Here is a 24,901-nt window from a genome sequence, read left to right as displayed (position 1 = left end):
CATTGCAAGCACTCACCCCCAGTCAACTGATCTGGGTTTAATCCATCACCGTTCTTTAGCCCACTCTGCCACCCCAGTTCAGACATGGCCATATGCAAATCAGTCTGACCCTGTGCCTCATGGGAACAGTCCAGCCTGAACTGCCAAGCCATGTCTTCCCTGGACCAGAATCAAGCTTCCTAGGACCGGTTTCTGGCATTTCAGCCGTCTTCAGCCAGGCTTGCTTGAATCCAGTGGCAAAGTGAGCAAGGGACTCACGTCTGAGCATACCCCGCCAACTTATGGCGAACAAAGCAAAAACCAAAGTAAATGATGGACGGAGTGTTGAACATTGCAAGCACTCACCCCCAGTAAACTGATCTGGGTTTAATCCATCACCGTTCTTTAGCCCACTCTGCCTCCCCAGTTCAGACATGGCCATATGCAAATCAGTCTGACCCTGTGCCTCATGGGAACAGTCCAGCCTGAACTGCCAAGCCATGTCTTCCCTGGACCAGAATCAAGCTTCCTAGGACCGGTTTCTGGCATTTCAGCCGTCTTCAGCCAGGCTTGCTTGAATCCAGTGGCAAAGTGAGCAAGGGACTCACGTCTGAGCATACCCTGCCAACTTATGGCGAACAAAGCAAAAACTAAAGGAAATGATGGATGGAGTGTTGAACATTGCAAGCACTCACCCCCAGTCAACTGATCTGGGTTCAATCCATCACCGTTCTTTAGCCCACTCTGCCACTCCAGTTCAGACATGGCCATATGCAAATCAGTCTGACCCTGTGCCTCATGGGAACAGTCCAGCCTGAACTGCCAAGCCATGTCTTCCCTGGACAAGAATCAAGCTTCCTAGGACCGGTTTCTGGCATTTCAGCCGTCTTCAGCCAGGCTTGCTTGAATCCAGTGGCAAAGTGAGCAAGGGACTCACGTCTGTGCATACCCTGCCAACTTATGGCGAACAAAGCAAAAACCAAAGGAAATGACGGACGGAGTGTTGAACATTGCAAGCACTCACCCCCAGTCAACTGATCTGGGTTTAATCCATCACCGTTCTTTAGCCCACTCTGCCACCCCAGTTCAGACATGGCCATATGCAAATCAGTCTGACCCTGTGCCTCATGGGAACAGTCCAGCCTGAACTGCCAAGCCATGTCTTCCCTGGACCAGAATCAAGCTTCCTAGGACCGGTTTCTGGCATTTCAGCTGTCTTCAGCCAGGCTTGCTTGAATCCAGTGGCAAGGTGAGCAAGGGACTCACGTCTGAGCATACCCTGCCAACTTATGGCGAACAAAGCAAAAACCAAAGGAAATGATGGACGGAGTGTTGAACATTGCAAGCACTCACCCCCAGTCAACTGATCTGGGTTTAATCCATCACCGTTCTTTAGCCCACTCTGCCACCCCAGTTCAGACATGGCCATATGCAAATCAGTCTGACCCTGTGCCTCATGGGAACAGTCCAGCCTGAACTGCCAAGCCATGTCTTCCCTGGACCAGAATCAAGCTTCCTAGGACCGGTTTCTGGCATTTCAGCCGTCTTCAGCCAGGCTTGCTTGAATCCAGTGGAAAAGTGAGCAAGGGACTCACGTCTGAGCATACCCTGCCAACTTATGGCGAACAAAGCACAAACCAAAGGAAATGATGGACGGAGTGATGAACATTGCAAGCACTCACCCCCAGTCAACTGATCTGGGTTTAATCTATCACCGTTCTTTAGCCCACTCTGCCACCCCAGTTCAGACATGGCCATATGCAAATCAGTCTGACCCTGTGCCTCATGGGAACAGTCCAGCCTGAACTGCCAAGCCATGTCTTCCCTGGACCAGAATCAAGCTTCCTAGGACCGGTTTCTGGCATTTCAGCCGTCTTCAGCCAGATTTGCTTGAATCCAGTGGCAAAGTGATTAAGGGACTCACGTCTGAGCATACCCTGCCAACTTACAGCGAACAAAGCAAAAACCAAAGGAAATGATGGACGGAGTGTTGAACATTGCAAGCACTCACCCCCAGTCAACAGATCTGGGTTTAATACATCACCGTTCTTTAGCCCACTCTGCCACCCCAGTTCAAACATGGCCATATGCAAATCAGTCTGACCCTGTGCCTCATGGGAACAGTCCAGCCTGAACTGCCAAGCCATGTCTTCCCTGGACCAGAATCAAGCTTCCTAGGACAATTTTTCTGGCATTTCAGTCGTCTTCAGCCAGACTTGCTTGAATCCAGTGGCAAAGTGAGCAAGGGACTCACGTCTGAGCATACCCTGCCAACTTATGGCGAACAAAGCAAAAACCAAAGGAAATGATGAACGGAGTGTTGAACATTGCAAGCACTCACCCCCAGTCAACAGATCTGGGTTTAATCCATCACCGTTCTTTAGCCCACTCTGCCACCCCAGTTCAGACATGGCCATATGCAAATCAGTCTGACCCTGTGCCTCATGGGAACAGTCCAGCCTGAACTGCCAAGCCATGTCTTCCCTGGACCAGAATCAAGCTTCCTAGGACCGGTTTCTGGCATTTCAGCCGTCTTCAGCCAGGCTTGCTTGAATCCAGTGGAAAAGTGAGCAAGGGACTCACGTCTGAGCATACCCTGCCAACTTATGGCGAACAAAGCACAAACCAAAGGAAATGATGGACGGAGTAATGAACATTGCAAGCACTCACCCCCAGTCAACTGATCTGGGTTTAATCCCTCACCGTTCTTTAGCCCACTCTGCCACCCCAGTTCAGACATGGCCACATGCAAATTAGTCTGACCCTGTGCCTCATGGGAACAGTCCAGCCTGAACTGCCAAGCCATGTCTTCCCTGGACCAGAATCAAGCTTCCTAGGACAGGTTTCTGGCATTTCAGCCGTCTTCAGCCAGGCTTGCTTGAATCCAGTGACAAAGTGAGCAAGGGACTCACGTCTGAGCATACCCTGCCAACTTATGGCGAACAAAGCAAAAACCAAAGGAAATGATGGACGGAGTGTTGAACATTGCAAGCACTCAGCCCCAGTCAACTGATCTGGGTTTAATCCATCACCGTTCTTTAGCCCACTCTGCCACCCCAGTTCAGACATGGCCATATGCAAATCAGTCTGACCCTGTGCCTCATGGGAACAGTCCAGCCTGAACTGCCAAGCCATGTCTTCCCTGGACCAGAATCAAGCTTCCTAGGACCGGTTTCTGGCATTTCAGCCGTCTTCAGCCAGATTTGCTTGAATCCAGTGGCAAAGTGATTAAGGGACTCACGTCTGAGCATACCCTGCCAACTTACAGCGAACAAAGCAAAAACCAAAGGAAATGATGGACGGAGTGTTGAACATTGCAAGCACTCACCCCCAGTCAACAGATCTGGGTTTAATACATCACCGTTCTTTAGCCCACTCTGCCACCCCAGTTCAGACATGGCCATATACAAATCAGTCTGACCCTGTGCCTCATGGGAACAGTCCAGCCTGAACTGCCAAGCCATGTCTTCCCTGGACCAGAATCAAGCTTCCTAGGACAATTTTTCTGGCATTTCAGTCGTCTTCAGCCAGACTTGCTTGAATCCAGTGGCAAAGTGAGCAAGGGACTCACGTCTGAGCATACCTTGCCAACTTATGGCGAACAAAGCAAAAACCAAAGGAAATGATGGACGGAGTGTTGAACATTGCAAGCACTCACCCCCAGTCAACAGATCTGGGTTTAATCCATCACCGTTCTTTAGCCCACTCTGCCACCCCAGTTCAGACATGGCCATATGCAAATCAGTCTGACCCTGTGCCTCATGGGAACAGTCCAGCCTGAACTGCCAAGCCATGTCTTCCCTGGACCAGAATCAAGCTTCCTAGGACCGGTTTCTGGCATTTCAGCCGTCTTCAGCCAGGCTTGCTTGAATCCAGTGGCAAAGTGAGCAAGGGACTCACGTCTGAGCATACCCTGCCAACTTATGGCGAACAAAGCAAAAAACAAAGGAAATGATGGACGGAGTGTTGAACATTGCAAGCACTCACCCCCAGTCAACTGATCTGGGTTTAATCCATCACCGTTCTTTAGCCCACTCTGCCACCCCAGTTCAGACATGGCCATATGCAAATCAGTCTGACCCTGTGCCTCATGGGAACAGTCCAGCCTGAACTGCCAAGCCATGTCTTCCCTGGACCAGAATCAAGCTTCCTAGGACCGGTTTCTGGCATTTCAGCCGTCTTCAGCCAGGCTTGCTTGAATCCAGTGGCAAAGTGAGCAAGGGACTCACGTCTGAGCATACCCTGCCAACTTATGGCGAACAAAGCAAAAAACAAAGGAAATGATGGACGGAGTGTTGAACATTGCAAGCACTCACCCCCAGTCAACTGATCTGGGTTTAATCCATCACCGTTCTTTAGCCCACTCTGCCACCCCAGTTCAGACATGGCCATATGCAAATCAGTCTGACCCTGTGCCTCATGGGAACAGTCCAGCCTGAACTGCCAAGCCATGTCTTCCCTGGACCAGAATCAAGCTTCCTAGGACTGGTTTCTGGCATTTCAGCCGTCTTCAGCCAGGCTTGCTTGAATCCAGTGGCAAAGTGAGCAAGGGACTCACGTCTGAGCATACCCCGCCAACTTATGGCGAACAAAGCAAAAACCAAAGTAAATGATGGACGGAGTGTTGAACATTGCAAGCACTCACCCCCAGTCAACTGATCTGGGTTTAATCCATCACCGTTCTTTAGCCCACTCTGCCACCCCAGTTCAGACATGGCCATATGCAAATCAGTCTGACCCTGTGCCTCATGGGAACAGTCCAGCCTGAACTGCCAAGCCATGTCTTCCCTGGACCAGAATCAAGCTTCCTAGGACCGGTTTCTGGCATTTCAGCCGTCTTCAGCCAGGCTTGCTTGAATCCAGTGGCAAAGTGAGCAAGGGACTCACGTCTGAGCATACCCTGCCAACTTATGGCGAACAAAGCAAAAACTAAAGGAAATGATGGACGGAGTGTTGAACATTGCAAGCACTCACCCCCAGTCAACTGATCTGGGTTCAATCCATCACCGTTCTTTAGCCCACTCTGCCACCCCAGTTCAGACATGGCCATATGCAAATCAGTCTGACCCTGTGCCTCATGGGAACAGTCCAGCCTGAACTGCCAAGCCATGTCTTCCCTGGACAAGAATCAAGCTTCCTAGGACCGGTTTCTGGCATTTCAGCCGTCTTCAGCCAGGCTTGCTTGAATCCAGTGGCAAAGTGAGCAAGGGACTCACGTCTGTGCATACCCTGCCAACTTATGGCGAACAAAGCAAAAACCAAAGGAAATGACGGACGGAGTGTTGAACATTGCAAGCACTCACCCCCAGTCAACTGATCTGGGTTTAATCCATCACCGTTCTTTAGCCCACTCTGCCACCCCAGTTCAGACATGGCCATATGCAAATCAGTCTGACCCTGTGCCTCATGGGAACAGTCCAGCCTGAACTGCCAAGCCATGTCTTCCCTGGACCAGAATCAAGCTTCCTAGGACCGGTTTCTGGCATTTCAGCTGTCTTCAGCCAGGCTTGCTTGAATCCAGTGGCAAGGTGAGCAAGGGACTCACGTCTGAGCATACCCTGCCAACTTATGGCGAACAAAGCAAAAACCAAAGGAAATGATGGTCGGAGTGTTGAACATTGCAAGCACTCACCCCCAGTCAACTGATCTGGGTTTAATCCATCACCGTTCTTTAGCCCACTCTGCCACCCCAGTTCAGACATGGCCATATGCAAATCAGTCTGACCCTGTGCCTCATGGGAACAGTCCAGCCTGAACTGCCAAGCCATGTCTTCCCTGGACCAGAATCAAGCTTCCTAGGACCGGTTTCTGGCATTTCAGCCGTCTTCAGCCAGGCTTGCTTGAATCCAGTGGAAAAGTGAGCAAGGGACTCACGTCTGAGCATACCCTGCCAACTTATGGCGAAGAAAGCACAAACCAAAAGAAATGATGGACGGAGTGATGAACATTGCAAGCACTCACCCCCAGTTAACTGATCTGGGTTTAATCCATCACCGTTCTTTAGCCCACTCTGCCACCCCAGTTCAGACATGGCCATATGCAAATTAGTCTGACCCTGTGCCTCATGGGAACAGTCCAGCCTGAACTGCCAAGCCATGTCTTCCCTGGACCAGAATCAAGCTTCCTAGGACAGGTTTCTGGCATTTCAGCCGTCTTCAGCCAGGCTTGCTTGAATCCAGTGACAAAGATCCAGTGACAAAGTGAGCAAGGGACTCACGTCTGAGCATACCCTGCCAACTTATGGCGAACAAAGCAAAAACCAAAGGAAATGATGGACGGAGTGTTGAACATTGCAAGCACTCAGCCCAGTCAACTGATCTGGGTTTAATCCATCACCGTTCTTTAGCCCACTCTGCCACCCCAGTTCAGACATGGCTATATGCAAATCAGTCTGACCCTGTGCCTCATGGGAACAGTCCAGCCTGAACTGCCAAGCCATGTCTTCCCTGGACCAGAATCAAGCTTCCTAGGACCGGTTTCTGGCATTTCAGCCGTCTTCAGCCAGATTTGCTTGAATCCAGTGGCAAAGTGATTAAGGGACTCACGTCTGAGCATACCCTGCCAACTTACAGCGAACAAAGCAAAACCAAAGGAAATGATGGACGGAGTGTTGAACATTGCAAGCACTCACCCCAGTCAACAGATCTGGGTTTAATACATCACCGTTCTTTAGCCCACTCTGCCACCCCAGTTCAGACATGGCCATATGCAAATCAGTCTGACCCTGTGCCTCATGGGAACAGTCCAGCCTGAACTGCCAAGCCATGTCTTCCCTGGACCAGAATCAGCTTCCTAGGACCGGTTTCTGGCATTTCAGCCGTCTTCAGCCAGGCTTGCTTGAATCCAGTGGAAAGTGAACAAGGACTCACGTCTGAGCATACCCTGCCAACTTATGGCGAACAAAGCACAAACCAAAGGAAATGATGGACGGAGTGATGAACATTGCAAGCACTCACCCCAGTCAACTGATCTGGGTTTAATCCATCACCGTTCTTTAGCCCACTCTGCCACCCCAGTTCAGACATGGCTATATGCAAATCAGTCTGACCCTGTGCCTCATGGGAACAGTCAGCCTGAACTGCCAAGCCATGTCTTCCCTGGACCAGAATCAAGCTTCCCTAGGACCGGTTTCTGGCATTTCAGCCGTCTTCAGCCAGATTTGCTTGAATCCAGTGGCAAAGTGATTAAGGGACTCACGTCTGAGCATACCCTGCCAACTTACAGCGAACAAAGCAAAACCAAAGAAATGATGGACGGAGTGTTGAACATTGCAAGCACTCACCCCCAGTCAACAGATCTGGGTTTAATACATCACCGTTCTTTAGCCCACTCTGCCACCCCAGTTCAGACATGGCCATATGCAAATCAGTCTGACCCTGTGCCTCATGGAACAGTCCAGCCTGAACTGCCAAGCCATGTCTTCCCTGGACCAGAATCAAGCTTCTAGGACAATTTTTCTGGCATTTCAGTCGTCTTCAGCCAGACTTGCTTGAATCCAGTGGCAAAGTGAGCAAGGACTCACGTCTGAGCATACCCTGCCAACTTATGGCGAACAAAGCAAAACCAAAGAAATGATGGACGGAGTGTTGAACATTGCAAGCACTCACCCCCAGTCAACAGATCTGGGTTTAATCCATCACCGTTCTTTAGCCCACTCTGCCACCCCAGTTCAGACATGGCCATATGCAAATCAGTCTGACCCTGTGCCTCATGGGAACAGTCCAGCCTGAACTGCCAAGCCATGTCTTCCCTGGACCAGAATCAAGCTTCCTAGGACCGGTTTCTGGCATTTCAGCCGTCTTCAGCCAGGCTTGCTTGAATCCAGTGGCAAAGTGAGCAAGGGACTCACGTCTGAGCATACCCTGCCAACTTATGGCGAACAAAGCAAAAAACAAAGGAAATGATGGACGGAGTGTTGAACATTGCAAGCACTCACCCCCAGTCAACTGATCTGGGTTTAATCCATCACCGTTCTTTAGCCCACTCTGCCACCCCAGTTCAGACATGGCCATATGCAAATCAGTCTGACCCTGTGCCTCATGGGAACAGTCCAGCCTGAACTGCCAAGCCATGTCTTCCCTGGACCAGAATCAAGCTTCCTAGGACCGGTTTCTGGCATTTCAGCCGTCTTCAGCCAGGCTTGCTTGAATCCAGTGGCAAAGTGAGCAAGGGACTCACGTCTGAGCATACCCCGCCAACTTATGGCGAACAAAGCAAAAACCAAAGTAAATGATGGACGGAGTGTTGAACATTGCAAGCACTCACCCCCAGTCAACTGATCTGGGTTTAATCCATCACCGTTCTTTAGCCCACTCTGCCACCCCAGTTCAGACATGGCCATATGCAAATCAGTCTGACCCTGTGCCTCATGGGAACAGTCCAGCCTGAACTGCCAAGCCATGTCTTCCCTGGACCAGAATCAAGCTTCCTAGGACCGGTTTCTGGCATTTCAGCCGTCTTCAGCCAGGCTTGCTTGAATCCAGTGGCAAAGTGAGCAAGGGACTCACGTCTGAGCATACCCTGCCAACTTATGGCGAACAAAGCAAAAACTAAAGGAAATGATGGACGGAGTGTTGAACATTGCAAGCACTCACCCCCAGTCAACTGATCTGGGTTCAATCCATCACCGTTCTTTAGCCCACTCTGCCACCCCAGTTCAGACATGGCCATATGCAAATCAGTCTGACCCTGTGCCTCATGGGAACAGTCCAGCCTGAACTGCCAAACCATGTCTTCCCTGGACAAGAATCAAGCTTCCTAGGACCGGTTTCTGGCATTTCAGCCGTCTTCAGCCAGGCTTGCTTGAATCCAGTGTTAAAGTGAGCAAGGGACTCACGTCTGAGCATACCCTGCCAACTTATGGCGAACAAAGCACAAACCAAAGGAAATGATGGACGGAGTGATGAACATTGCAAGCACTAACCCCCAGTCAACTGATCTGGGTTTAATCCATCACCGTTCTTTAGCCCACTCTGCCACCCCAGTTCCGACATGGCCATATGCAAATTAGTCTGACCCTGTGCCTCATGGGAACAGTCCAGCCTGAACTGCCAAGCCATGTCTTCCCTGGACCAGAATCAAGCTTCCTAGGACAGGTTTCTGGCATTTCAGCCGTCTTCAGCCAGGCTTGCTTGAATCCAGTGACAAAGTGAGCAAGGGACTCACGTCTGAGCATACCCTGCCAACTTATGGCGAACAAAGCAAAAACCAAAGGAAATGATGGACGGAGTGTTGAACATTGCAAGCACTCAGCCCCAGTCAACTGATCTGGGTTTAATCCATCACCGTTCTTTAGCCCACTCTGCCACCCCAGTTCAGACATGGCCAAATGCAAATCAGTCTGACCCTGTGCCTCATGGGAACAGTCCAGCCTGAACTGCCAAGCCATGTCTTCCCTGGACCAGAATCAAGCTTCCTAGGACCGGTTTCTGGCATTTCAGCCGTCTTCAGCCAGATTTGCTTGAATCCAGTGGCAAAGTGATTAAGGGACTCACGTCTGAGCATACCCTGCCAACTTACAGCGAACAAAGCAAAAACCAAAGGAAATGATGGACGGAGTGTTGAACATTGCAAGCACTCACCCCCAGTCAACAGATCTGGGTTTAATACATCACCGTTCTTTAGCCCACTCTGCCACCCCAGTTCAGACATGGCCATATGCAAATCAGTCTGACCCTGTGCCTCATGGGAACAGTCCAGCCTGAACTGCCAAGCCATGTCTTCCCTGGACCAGAATCAAGCTTCCTAGGACAATTTTTCTGGCATTTCAGTCGTCTTCAGCCAGACTTGCTTGAATCCAGTGGCAAAGTGAGCAAGGGACTCACGTCTGAGCATACCCTGCCAACTTATGGCGAACAAAGCAAAAACCAAAGGAAATGATGGACGGAGTGTTGAACATTGCAAGCACTCACCCCCAGTCAACAGATCTGGGTTTAATCCTTCACCGTTCTTTAGCCCACTCTGCCACCCCAGTTCAGACATGGCCATATGCAAATCAGTCTGACCCTGTGCCTCATGGGAACAGTCCAGCCTGAACTGCCAAGCCATGTCTTCCCTGGACCAGAATCAAGCTTCCTAGGACCGGTTTCTGGCATTTCAGCCGTCTTCAGCCAGGCTTGCTTGAATCCAGTGGCAAAGTGAGCAAGGGACTCACGTCTGAGCATACCCTGCCAATTTATGGCGAACAAAGCAAAAAACAAAGGAAATGATGGACGGAGTGTTGAACATTGCAAGCACTCACCCCCAGTCAACTGATCTGGGTTTAATCCATCACCGTTCTTTAGCCCACTCTGCCACCCCAGTTCAGACATGGCCATATGCAAATCAGTCTGACCCTGTGCCTCATGGGAACAGTCCAGCCTGAACTGCCAAGCCATGTCTTCCCTGGACCAGAATCAAGCTTCCTAGGACCGGTTTCTGGCATTTCAGCCGTCTTCAGCCAGGCTTGCTTGAATCCAGTGGCAAAGTGAGCAAGGGACTCACGTCTGAGCATACCCTGCCAACTTATAGCGAACAAAGCAAAAAACAAAGGAAATGATGGACGGAGTGTTGAACATTGCAAGCACTCACCCCCAGTCAACTGATCTGGGTTTAATCCATCACCGTTCTTTAGCCCACTCTGCCACCCCAGTTCAGACATGGCCATATGCAAATCAGTCTGACCCTGTGCCTCATGGGAACAGTCCAGCCTGAACTGCCAAGCCATGTCTTCCCTGGACCAGAATCAAGCTTCCTAGGACCGGTTTCTGGCATTTCAGCCGTCTTCAGCCAGGCTTGCTTGAATCCAGTGGCAAAGTGAGCAAGGGACTCACGTCTGAGCATACCCCGCCAACTTATGGCGAACAAAGCAAAAACCAAAGTAAATGATGGACGGAGTGTTGAACATTGCAAGCACTCACCCCCAGTAAACTGATCTGGGTTTAATCCATCACCGTTCTTTAGCCCACTCTGCCTCCCCAGTTCAGACATGGCCATATGCAAATCAGTCTGACCCTGTGCCTCATGGGAACAGTCCAGCCTGAACTGCCAAGCCATGTCTTCCCTGGACCAGAATCAAGCTTCCTAGGACCGGTTTCTGGCATTTCAGCCGTCTTCAGCCAGGCTTGCTTGAATCCAGTGGCAAAGTGAGCAAGGGACTCACGTCTGAGCATACCCTGCCAACTTATGGCGAACAAAGCAAAAACTAAAGGAAATGATGGATGGAGTGTTGAACATTGCAAGCACTCACCCCCAGTCAACTGATCTGGGTTCAATCCATCACCGTTCTTTAGCCCACTCTGCCACTCCAGTTCAGACATGGCCATATGCAAATCAGTCTGACCCTGTGCCTCATGGGAACAGTCCAGCCTGAACTGCCAAGCCATGTCTTCCCTGGACAAGAATCAAGCTTCCTAGGACCGGTTTCTGGCATTTCAGCCGTCTTCAGCCAGGCTTGCTTGAATCCAGTGGCAAAGTGAGCAAGGGACTCACGTCTGTGCATACCCTGCCAACTTATGGCGAACAAAGCAAAAACCAAAGGAAATGACGGACGGAGTGTTGAACATTGCAAGCACTCACCCCCAGTCAACTGATCTGGGTTTAATCCATCACCGTTCTTTAGCCCACTCTGCCACCCCAGTTCAGACATGGCCATATGCAAATCAGTCTGACCCTGTGCCTCATGGGAACAGTCCAGCCTGAACTGCCAAGCCATGTCTTCCCTGGACCAGAATCAAGCTTCCTAGGACCGGTTTCTGGCATTTCAGCTGTCTTCAGCCAGGCTTGCTTGAATCCAGTGGCAAGGTGAGCAAGGGACTCACGTCTGAGCATACCCTGCCAACTTATGGCGAACAAAGCAAAAACCAAAGGAAATGATGGACGGAGTGTTGAACATTGCAAGCACTCACCCCCAGTCAACTGATCTGGGTTTAATCCATCACCGTTCTTTAGCCCACTCTGCCACCCCAGTTCAGACATGGCCATATGCAAATCAGTCTGACCCTGTGCCTCATGGGAACAGTCCAGCCTGAACTGCCAAGCCATGTCTTCCCTGGACCAGAATCAAGCTTCCTAGGACCGGTTTCTGGCATTTCAGCCGTCTTCAGCCAGGCTTGCTTGAATCCAGTGGAAAAGTGAGCAAGGGACTCACGTCTGAGCATACCCTGCCAACTTATGGCGAACAAAGCACAAACCAAAGGAAATGATGGACGGAGTGATGAACATTGCAAGCACTCACCCCCAGTCAACTGATCTGGGTTTAATCTATCACCGTTCTTTAGCCCACTCTGCCACCCCAGTTCAGACATGGCCATATGCAAATCAGTCTGACCCTGTGCCTCATGGGAACAGTCCAGCCTGAACTGCCAAGCCATGTCTTCCCTGGACCAGAATCAAGCTTCCTAGGACCGGTTTCTGGCATTTCAGCCGTCTTCAGCCAGATTTGCTTGAATCCAGTGGCAAAGTGATTAAGGGACTCACGTCTGAGCATACCCTGCCAACTTACAGCGAACAAAGCAAAAACCAAAGGAAATGATGGACGGAGTGTTGAACATTGCAAGCACTCACCCCCAGTCAACAGATCTGGGTTTAATACATCACCGTTCTTTAGCCCACTCTGCCACCCCAGTTCAGACATGGCCATATGCAAATCAGTCTGACCCTGTGCCTCATGGGAACAGTCCAGCCTGAACTGCCAAGCCATGTCTTCCCTGGACCAGAATCAAGCTTCCTAGGACAATTTTTCTGGCATTTCAGTCGTCTTCAGCCAGACTTGCTTGAATCCAGTGGCAAAGTGAGCAAGGGACTCACGTCTGAGCATACCCTGCCAACTTATGGCGAACAAAGCAAAAACCAAAGGAAATGATGAACAGAGTGTTGAACATTGCAAGCACTCACCCCCAGTCAACAGATCTGGGTTTAATCCATCACCGTTCTTTAGCCCACTCTGCCACCCCAGTTCAGACATGGCCATATGCAAATCAGTCTGACCCTGTGCCTCATGGGAACAGTCCAGCCTGAACTGCCAAGCCATGTCTTCCCTGGACCAGAATCAAGCTTCCTAGGACCGGTTTCTGGCATTTCAGCCGTCTTCAGCCAGGCTTGCTTGAATCCAGTGGAAAAGTGAGCAAGGGACTCACGTCTGAGCATACCCTGCCAACTTATGGCGAACAAAGCACAAACCAAAGGAAATGATGGACGGAGTAATGAACATTGCAAGCACTCACCCCCAGTCAACTGATCTGGGTTTAATCCCTCACCGTTCTTTAGCCCACTCTGCCACCCCAGTTCAGACATGGCCACATGCAAATTAGTCTGACCCTGTGCCTCATGGGAACAGTCCAGCCTGAACTGCCAAGCCATGTCTTCCCTGGACCAGAATCAAGCTTCCTAGGACAGGTTTCTGGCATTTCAGCCGTCTTCAGCCAGGCTTGCTTGAATCCAGTGACAAAGTGAGCAAGGGACTCACGTCTGAGCATACCCTGCCAACTTATGGCGAACAAAGCAAAAACCAAAGGAAATGATGGACGGAGTGTTGAACATTGCAAGCACTCAGCCCCAGTCAACTGATCTGGGTTTAATCCATCACCGTTCTTTAGCCCACTCTGCCACCCCAGTTCAGACATGGCCATATGCAAATCAGTCTGACCCTGTGCCTCATGGGAACAGTCCAGCCTGAACTGCCAAGCCATGTCTTCCCTGGACCAGAATCAAGCTTCCTAGGACCGGTTTCTGGCATTTCAGCCGTCTTCAGCCAGATTTGCTTGAATCCAGTGGCAAAGTGATTAAGGGACTCACGTCTGAGCATACCCTGCCAACTTACAGCGAACAAAGCAAAAACCAAAGGAAATGATGGACGGAGTGTTGAACATTGCAAGCACTCACCCCCAGTCAACAGATCTGGGTTTAATACATCACCGTTCTTTAGCCCACTCTGCCACCCCAGTTCAGACATGGCCATATACAAATCAGTCTGACCCTGTGCCTCATGGGAACAGTCCAGCCTGAACTGCCAAGCCATGTCTTCCCTGGACCAGAATCAAGCTTCCTAGGACAATTTTTCTGGCATTTCAGTCGTCTTCAGCCAGACTTGCTTGAATCCAGTGGCAAAGTGAGCAAGGGACTCACGTCTGAGCATACCTTGCCAACTTATGGCGAACAAAGCAAAAACCAAAGGAAATGATGGACGGAGTGTTGAACATTGCAAGCACTCACCCCCAGTCAACAGATCTGGGTTTAATCCATCACCGTTCTTTAGCCCACTCTGCCACCCCAGTTCAGACATGGCCATATGCAAATCAGTCTGACCCTGTGCCTCATGGGAACAGTCCAGCCTGAACTGCCAAGCCATGTCTTCCCTGGACCAGAATCAAGCTTCCTAGGACCGGTTTCTGGCATTTCAGCCGTCTTCAGCCAGGCTTGCTTGAATCCAGTGGCAAAGTGAGCAAGGGACTCACGTCTGAGCATACCCTGCCAACTTATGGCGAACAAAGCAAAAAACAAAGGAAATGATGGACGGAGTGTTGAACATTGCAAGCACTCACCCCCAGTCAACTGATCTGGGTTTAATCCATCACCGCTCTTTAGCCCACTCTGCCACCCCAGTTCAGACATGGCCATATGCAAATCAGTCTGACCCTGTGCCTCATGGGAACAGTCCAGCCTGAACTGCCAAGCCATGTCTTCCCTGGACCAGAATCAAGCTTCCTAGGACCGGTTTCTGGCATTTCAGCCGTCTTCAGCCAGGCTTGCTTGAATCCAGTGGCAAAGTGAGCAAGGGACTCACGTCTGAGCATACCCTGCCAACTTATGGCGAACAAAGCAAAAAACAAAGGAAATGATGGACGGAGTGTTGAACATTGCAAGCACTCACCCCCAGTCAACTGATCTGGGTTTAATCCATCACCGTTCTTTAGCCCACTCTGCCACCCCAGTTCAGACATGGCCATATGCAAATCAGTCTGACCCTGTGCCTCATGGGAACAGTCCAGCCTGAACTGCCAAGCCATGTCTTCCCTGGACCAGAATCAAGCTTCCTAGGACTGGTTTCTGGCATTTCAGCCGTCTTCAGCCAGGCTTGCTTGAATCCAGTGGCAAAGTGAGCAAGGGACTCACGTCTGAGCATACCCCGCCAACTTATGGCGAACAAAGCAAAAACCAAAGTAAATGATGGACGGAGTGTTGAACATTGCAAGCACTCACCCCCAGTCAACTGATCTGGGTTTAATCCATCACCGTTCTTTAGCCCACTCTGCCACCCCAGTTCAGACATGGCCATATGCAAATCAGTCTGACCCTGTGCCTCATGGGAACAGTCCAGCCTGAACTGCCAAGCCATGTCTTCCCTGGACCAGAATCAAGCTTCCTAGGACCGGTTTCTGGCATTTCAGCCGTCTTCAGCCAGGCTTGCTTGAATCCAGTGGCAAAGTGAGCAAGGGACTCACGTCTGAGCATACCCTGCCAACTTATGGCGAACAAAGCAAAAACTAAAGGAAATGATGGACGGAGTGTTGAACATTGCAAGCACTCACCCCCAGTCAACTGATCTGGGTTCAATCCATCACCGTTCTTTAGCCCACTCTGCCACCCCAGTTCAGACATGGCCATATGCAAATCAGTCTGACCCTGTGCCTCATGGGAACAGTCCAGCCTGAACTGCCAAGCCATGTCTTCCCTGGACAAGAATCAAGCTTCCTAGGACCGGTTTCTGGCATTTCAGCCGTCTTCAGCCAGGCTTGCTTGAATCCAGTGGCAAAGTGAGCAAGGGACTCACGTCTGTGCATACCCTGCCAACTTATGGCGAACAAAGCAAAAACCAAAGGAAATGACGGACGGAGTGTTGAACATTGCAAGCACTCACCCCCAGTCAACTGATCTGGGTTTAATCCATCACCGTTCTTTAGCCCACTCTGCCACCCCAGTTCAGACATGGCCATATGCAAATCAGTCTGACCCTGTGCCTCATGGGAACAGTCCAGCCTGAACTGCCAAGCCATGTCTTCCCTGGACCAGAATCAAGCTTCCTAGGACCGGTTTCTGGCATTTCAGCTGTCTTCAGCCAGGCTTGCTTGAATCCAGTGGCAAGGTGAGCAAGGGACTCACGTCTGAGCATACCCTGCCAACTTATGGCGAACAAAGCAAAAACCAAAGGAAATGATGGTCGGAGTGTTGAACATTGCAAGCACTCACCCCCAGTCAACTGATCTGGGTTTAATCCATCACCGTTCTTTAGCCCACTCTGCCACCCCAGTTCAGACATGGCCATATGCAAATCAGTCTGACCCTGTGCCTCATGGGAACAGTCCAGCCTGAACTGCCAAGCCATGTCTTCCCTGGACCAGAATCAAGCTTCCTAGGACCGGTTTCTGGCATTTCAGCCGTCTTCAGCCAGGCTTGCTTGAATCCAGTGGAAAAGTGAGCAAGGGACTCACGTCTGAGCATACCCTGCCAACTTATGGCGAAGAAAGCACAAACCAAAAGAAATGATGGACGGAGTGATGAACATTGCAAGCACTCACCCCCAGTTAACTGATCTGGGTTTAATCCATCACCGTTCTTTAGCCCACTCTGCCACCCCAGTTCAGACATGGCCATATGCAAATTAGTCTGACCCTGTGCCTCATGGGAACAGTCCAGCCTGAACTGCCAAGCCATGTCTTCCCTGGACCAGAATCAAGCTTCCTAGGACAGGTTTCTGGCATTTCAGCCGTCTTCAGCCAGGCTTGCTTGAATCCAGTGACAAAGTGAGCAAGGGACTCACGTCTGAGCATACCCTGCCAACTTATGGCGAACAAAGCAAAAACCAAAGGAAATGATGGACGGAGTGTTGAACATTGCAAGCACTCAGCCCCAGTCAACTGATCTGGGTTTAATCCATCACCGTTCTTTAGCCCACTCTGCCACCCCAGTTCAGACATGGCCATATGCAAATCAGTCTGACCCTGTGCCTCATGGGAACAGTCCAGCCTGAACTGCCAAGCCATGTCTTCCCTGGACCAGAATCAAGCTTCCTAGGACCGGTTTCTGGCATTTCAGCCGTCTTCAGCCAGATTTGCTTGAATCCAGTGGCAAAGTGATTAAGGGACTCACGTCTGAGCATACCCTGCCAACTTACAGCGAACAAAGCAAAAACCAAAGGAAATGATGGACGGAGTGTTGAACATTGCAAGCACTCACCCCCAGTCAACAGATCTGGGTTTAATACATCACCGTTCTTTAGCCCACTCTGCCACCCCAGTTCAGACATGGCCATATGCAAATCAGTCTGACCCTGTGCCTCATGGGAACAGTCCAGCCTGAACTGCCAAGCCATGTCTTCCCTGGACCAGAATCAAGCTTCCTAGGACAATTTTTCTGGCATTTCAGTCGTCTTCAGCCAGACTTGCTTGAATCCAGGGGCAAAGTGAGCAAGGGACTCACGTCTGAGCATACCCTGCCAACTTATGGCGAACAAAGCAAAAACCAAAGGAAATGATGGACGGAGTGTTGAACATTGCAAGCACTCACCCCCAGTCAACAGATCTGGGTTTAATCCATCACCGTTCTTTAGCCCACTCTGCCACCCCAGTTCAGACATGGCCATATGCAAATCAGTCTGACCCTGTGCCTCATGGGAACAGTCCAGCCTGAACTGCCAAGCCATGTCTTCCCTGGACCAGAATCAAGCTTCCTAGGACCGGTTTCTGGCATTTCAGCCGTCTTCAGCCAGGCTTGCTTGAATCCAGTGGCAAAGTGAGCAAGGGACTCACGTCTGAGCATACCCTGCCAACTTATGGCGAACAAAGCAAAAAACAAAGGAAATGATGGACGGAGTGTTGAACATTGCAAGCACTCACCCCCAGTCAACTGATCTGGGTTTAATCCATCACCGTTCTTTAGCCCACTCTGCCACCCCAGTTCAGACATGGCCATATGCAAATCAGTCTGACCCTGTGCCTCATGGGAACAGTCCAGCCTGAACTGCCAAGCCATGTCTTCCCTGGACCAGAATCAAGCTTCCTAGGACCGGTTTCTGGCATTTCAGCCGTCTTCAGCCAGGCTTGCTTGAATCCAGTGGCAAAGTGAGCAAGGGACTCACGTCTGAGCATACCCCGCCAACTTATGGCGAACAAAGCAAAAACCAAAGTAAATGATGGACGGAGTGTTGAACATTGCAAGCACTCACCCCCAGTCAACTGATCTGGGTTTAATCCATCACCGTTCTTTAGCCCACTCTGCCACCCCAGTTCAGACATGGCCATATGCAAATCAGTCTGACCCTGTGCCTCATGGGAACAGTCCAGCCTGAACTGCCAAGCCATGTCTTCCCTGGACCAGAATCAAGCTTCCTAGGACCGGTTTCTGGCATTTCAGCCGTCTTCAGCCAGGCTTGCTTGAATCCAGTGGCAAAGTGAGCAAGGGACTCACGTCTGAGCATACCCTGCCAACTTATGGCGAACAAAGCAAAAACTAAAGGAAATTATGGACGGAGTGTTGAACATTGCAAGCACTCACCCCCAGTCAACTGATCTGGGTTCAATCCATCACCGTTCTTTAGCCCACTCTGCCACCCCAGTTCAGACTTGGCCATATGCAAATCATTCTGACCCTGTGCCTCATGGGAACAGTCCAGCCTGAACTGCCAAGCCATGTCTTCCCTGGACCAGAATCAAGCTTCCTAGGACCGGTTTCTGGCATTTCAGCCGTCTTCAGCCAGGCTTGCTTGAATCCAGTGGCAAAGTGAGCAAGGGACTCACGTCTGAGCATACCCTGCCAACTTATGGCGAACAAAGCAAAAACTAAAGGAAATGATGGACGGAGTGTTGAACATTGCAAGCACTCACCCCCAGTCAACTGATCTGGGTTTAATCCATCACCGTTCTTTAGCCCACTCTGCCACCCCAGTTCAGACATGGCCATATGCAAATCAGTCTGACCCTGTGCCTCATGGGAACAGTCCAGCCTGAACTGCCAAGCCATGTCTTCCCTGGACCAGAATCAAGCTTCCTAGGACCGGTTTCTGGCATTTCAGCTGTCTTCAGCCAGGCTTGCTTGAATCCAGTTGCAAGGTGAGCAAGGGACTCACGTCTGAGCATACCCTGCCAACTTATGGCGAACAAAGCAAAAACCAAAGGAAATGATGGACGGAGTGTTGAACATTGCAAGCACTCACCCCCAGTCAACTGATCTGGGTTTAATCCATCACCGTTCTTTAGCCCACTCTGCCACCCCAGTTCAGACATGGCCATATGCAAATCAGTCTGACCCTGTGCCTCATGGGAACAGTCCAGCCTGAACTGCCAAGCCATGTCTTCCCTGGACCAAAATCAAGCTTCCTAGGACCGGATTCTGGCATTTCAGTCGTCTTCAGCCAGGCTTGCTTGAATCCAGTGGAAAAGTGAGCAAGGGACTCACGTCTGAGCATACCCTGCCAACTTATGGCGAACAAAGCACAAACCAAAGGAAATGATGGACGGAGTGATGAACATTGCAAGCACTCACCCCCAGTCAACTGATCTGGGTTTAATCCATCACCGTTCTTTAGCCCACTCTGCCACCCCAGTTCAGACATGGCCATATGCAAATTAGTCTGACCCTGTGCCTCATGGGAACAGTCCAGCCTGAACTGCCAAGCCATGTCTTCCCTGGACCAGAATCAAGCTTCCTAGGACAGGTTTCTGGCATTTCAGCCGTCTTCAGCCAGGCTTGCTTGAATCCAGTGACAAAGTGAGCAAGGGACTCACGTCTGAGCATACCCTGCCAACTTATGGCGAACAAAGCAAAAACCAAAGGAAATGATGGACGGAGTGTTGAACATTGCAAGCACTCAGCCCCAGTCAACTGATCTGGGTTTAATCCATCACCGTTCTTTAGCCCACTCTGCCACCCCAGTTCAGACATGGCCATATGCAAATCAGTCTGACCCTGTGCCTCATGGGAACAGTCCAGCCTGAACTGCCAAGCCATGTCTTCCCTGGACCAGAATCAAGCTTCCTAGGACCGGTTTCTGGCATTTCAGCCGTCTTCAGCCAGATTTGCTTGAATCCAGTGGCAAAGTGATGAAGGGACTCACGTCTGAGCATACCCTGCCAACTTACAGCGAACAAAGCAAAAACCAAAGGAAATGATGGACGGAGTGTTGAACATTGCAAGCACTCACCCCCAGTCAACAGATCTGGGTTTAATACATCACCGTTCTTTAGCCCACTCTGCCACCCCAGTTCAGACATGGCCATATGCAAATCAGTCTGACCCTGTGTCTCATGGGAACATTCCAGCCTGAACTGCCAAGCCATGTCTTCCCTGGACCAGAATCAAGCTTCCTAGGACCTTTTTCTGGCATTTCAGCCGTCTTCAGCCAGGCTTGCTTGAATCCAGTGGCAAAGTGAGCAAGGGACTCACGTCTGAGCATACCCTGCCAACTTATGGCGAATAAAGCAAAAACCAAAGGAAATGATGGACGGAGTGTTGAACATTGCAAGCACTCACCCCCAGTCAACAGATCTGGGTTTAATCCATCACCGTTCTTTAGCCCACTCTGCCACCCCAGTTCAGACATGGCCATATACATATCAGTCTGACCCTGTGCCTCATGGGAACAGTCCAGCCTGAACTGCCAAGCCATGTCTTCCCTGGACCAGAATCAAGCTTCCTAGGACCGGTTTCTGGCATTTCAGCCGTCTTCAGCCAGGCTTGCTTGAATCCAGTGGCAAAGTGAGCAAGGGACTCACGTCTGAGCATACCCTGCCAACTTATGGCGAACAAAGCAAAAAACAAAGGAAATGATGGACGGAGTGTTGAACATTGCAAGCACTCACCCCCAGTCAACTGATCTGGGTTTAATCCATCACCGTTCTTTAGCCCACTCTGCCACCCCAGTTCAGACATGGCCATATGCAAATCAGTCTGACCCTGTGCCTCATGGGAACAGTCCAGCCTGAACTGCCAAGCCATGTCTTCCCTGGACCAGAATCAAGCTTCCTAGGACCGGTTTCTGGCATTTCAGCCGTCTTCAGCCAGGCTTGCTTGAATCCAGTGGCAAAGTGAGCAAGGGACTCACGTCCGAGTATACCCTGCCAACTTATTTCGAACAAAGCAAAAACCAAAGGAAATGATGGACAGAGTGTTGAACATTGCAAGCACTCACCCCCAGTCAACTGATCTGGGTTTAATCCATCACCGTGCTTTAGCCCACTCTGCCACCCCAGTTCAGACATGGCCATATGCAAATCAGTCTGACCCTGTGCCTCATGGGAACAGTCCAGCCTGAACTGCCAAGCCATGTCTTCCCTGGACCAGAATCAAGCTTCCTAGGACCGGTTTCTGGCATTTCAGCCGTCTTCAGCCAGGCTTGCTTGAATCCAGTGGCAAAGTGAGCAAGGGACTCACGTCCGAGTATACCCTGCCAACTTATTTCGAACAAAGCAAAAACCAAAGGAAATGATGGACAGAGTGTTGAACATTGCAAGCACTCACCCCCAGTCAACTGATCTGGGTTTAATCCATCACCGTGCTTTAGCCCACTCTGCCACCCCAGTTCAGACATGGCCATATGCAAATCAGTCTGACCTTGTGCCTCATGGGAACAGTCCAGCCTGAACTGCCAAGCCATGTCTTCCCTGGAACAGAATCAAGCTTCCTAGGACCGGTTTCTGGCATTTCAGCCGTCTTCAGCCAGGCTTGCTTGAATCCAGTGGCAAAGTGAGCAAGGGACTCACGTCTGAGCATACCCCACCAACTTATGGCGAACAAAGCAAAAAACAAAGTAAATGATGGACGGAGTGTTGAACATTGCAAGCACTCACCCCAAGTCAACTGATCTGGGTTTAATCCATCACCGTTCTTTAGCCCACTCTGCCACCCCAGTGACATGGCCATATGCAAATCAGTCTGACCCTGTGCCTCATGGGAACAGTCCAGCCTGAACTGCCAAGCCATGTCTTCCCTGGACCAAAATCAAGCTTCCTAGGAACGGTTTCTGGCATTTCAGCCGTCTTCAGCCAGGCTTGCTTGAATCCAGTGGCAAAGTGAGCAAGGGACTCAAGTCTGAGCATACCCTGCCAACTTATGGCGAACATAGCAAAAACTAAAGGAAATGATGGACAGAGTGTTGAACATTGCAAGCACTCACCCCCAGTCAACTGATCTGGGTTCAATCCATCACCGTTCTTTAGCCCACTCTGCCACCCCAGTTCAGACATGGCCATATGCAAATCAGTCTGACCCTGTGCCTCATGGGAACAGTCCAGCCTGAACTGCCAAGCCATGTCTTCCCTGGACCAGAATCAAGCTTCCTAGGACCGGTTTCTGGCATTTCAGCCGTCTTCAGACAGGCTTGCTTGAATCCAGTGGCAAAGTGAGCAAGGGACTCACGTCTGTGCATACCCTGCCAACTTATGGCGAACAAAGCAAAAACCAAAGGAAATGATGGACGGAGTGTTGAACATTGCAAGCACTCACCCCCAGTCAACTGATCTGGGTTTAATCCATCACCGTTCTTTAGCCCACTCTGCCACCCCAGTTCAGACATGGCCATATGCAAATCAGTCTGACCCTGTGCCTCATGGGAACAGCCCAGCCTGAACTGCCAAGCCATGTCTTCCCTGGACCAGAATCAAGCTTCCTAGGACCGGTTTCTGGCATTTCAGCCGTCTTCAGCCAGGCTTGCTTGAATCCAGTGGCAAAGTGAGCAAGGGACTCACGTCTGAGCATACCCTGCCAACTTATGGCGAACAAAGCAAAAACCAAAGGAAATGATGGACAGAGTGTTGAACATTGCAAGCACTCACCCCCAGTCAACTGATCTGGGTTTAATCCATCACCGTTCTTTAGCCCACTCTGCCACCCCAGTTCAGACATGGCCATATGCAAATCAGTCTGACCCTGTGCCTCATGGGAACAGTCCAGCCTGAACTGCCAAGCCATGTCTTCCTTGGACCAGAATCAAGCTTCCTAGGATCGGTTTCTGGCATTTCAGCCGTCTTCAGCCAGGCTTGCTTGAATCCAGTTGCAAAGTGAGCAAGGGACTCACGTCTGAGCATACCCTGCCAACTTATGGCAAACAAAGCACAAACCAAAGGAAATGATAGACAGAGCGATGAACATTGCAAGCACTCACCCCCAGTCAACTGATCTGGGTTTCATCCATCACCGTTCTTTAGCCCACTCTGCCACCCCAGTTCAGACATGGCCATATGCAAATCAGTCTGACCCTGTGCCTCATGGGAACAGTCCAGCCTGAACTGCCAAGCCATGTCTTCCCTGGACCAGAATCAAGCTTCCTAGGACAGGTTTCTGGCATTTCAGCCGTTTTCAGCCAGGCTTGCTTTAATCCAGTGACAAAGTGAGCAAGGGACTCACGTCTGAGCATACCCTGCCAACTTATGGCGAACAAAGCAAAAACCAAAGGAAATGATGGACGGAGTGTTGAACATTGCAAGCACTCACCCCCAGTCAACTGATCTGGGTTTAATCCATCACCGTTCTTTAGCCCACTCTGCCACCCCAGTTCAGACATGGCCATATGCAAATCAGTCTGACCCTGTGCCTCATGGGAACAGTCCAGCCTGAACTGCCAAGCCATGTCTTCCCTGGACCAGAATCAAGCTTCCTAGGACCGGTTTCTGGCATTTCAGCCGTCTTCAGCCAGATTTGCTTGAATCCAGTGGCAAAGTGATTAAGGGACTCACGTCTGAGCATACCCTGCCAACTTACAGCGAACAAAGAAAAACCAAAGGAAATGATGGACGGAGTGTTGAACATTGCAAGCACTCACCCCCAGTCAACAGATCTGGGTTTAATACACCACCGTTCTTTAGCCCACTCTGCCACCCCAGTTCAGACATGGCCATATGCAAATCAGTCTGACCCTGTGCCTCATGGGAACAGTCCAGCCTGAACTGCCAAGCCATGTCTTCCCTGGACCAGAATCAAGCTTCCTAGGACCTTTTTCTGGCATTTCAGCCGTCTTCAGCCAGGCTTGCTTGAATCCAGTGGCAAAGTGAGCAAGGGACTCACGTCTGAGCATACCCTGCCAACTTATGGCGAACAAAGCAAAAACCAAAGGAAATGATGGACGGAGTGTTGAACATTGCAAGCACTCACCCCCAGTCAACAGATCTGGGTTTAATCCATCACCGTTCTTTAGCCCACTCTGCCACCCCAGTTCAGACATGGCCATATGCAAATCAGTCTGACCCTGTGCCTCATGGGAACAGTCCAGCCTGAACTGCTAAGCCATGTCTTTCCTGGACCAGAATCAAGCTTCCTAGGACCGGTTTCTGGCATTTCAGCCGTCTTCAGCCAGGCTTGCTTGAATCCAGTGGCAAAGTGAGCAAGGGACTCACGTCTGTGCATACCCTGCCAACTTATGGCGAACAAAGCAAAAACCAAAGGAAATGATGGACGGAGTGTTGAACATTGCAAGCACTCACCCCCAGTCAACTGATCTGGGTTCAATCCATCACCGTTCTTTAGCCCACTCTGCCACCCCAGTTCAGACATGGCCATATGCAAATCAGTCTGACCCTGTGCCTCATGGGAACAGTCCAGCCTGAACTGCCAAGCCATGTCTTCCCTGGACAAGAATCAAGCTTCCTAGGACCGGTTTCTGGCATTTCAGCCGTCTTCAGCCAGGCTTGCTTGAATCCAGTGGCAAAGTGAGCAAGGGACTCACGTCTGTGCATACCCTGCCAACTTATGGCGAACAAAGCAAAAACCAAAGGAAATGATGGACGGAGTGTTGAACATTGCAAGCACTCACCCCCAGTCAACTGATCTGGGTTTAATCCATCACCGTTCTTTAGCCCACTCTGCCACCCCAGTTCAGACATGGCCATATGCAAATCAGTCTGACCCTGTGCCTCATGGGAACAGCCCAGCCTGAACTGCCAAGCCATGTCTTCCCTGGACCAGAATCAAGCTTCCTAGGACCGGTTTCTGGCATTTCAGCCGTCTTCAGCCAGGCTTG

The sequence above is a fragment of the Triturus cristatus genome, chromosome 4_2 (genome assembly GCF_964204655.1).
Source record: "Triturus cristatus chromosome 4_2, aTriCri1.1, whole genome shotgun sequence".
NCBI lineage: Eukaryota > Metazoa > Chordata > Amphibia > Caudata > Salamandridae > Triturus > Triturus cristatus.
This window is presented reverse-complemented; position numbering follows the sequence as displayed.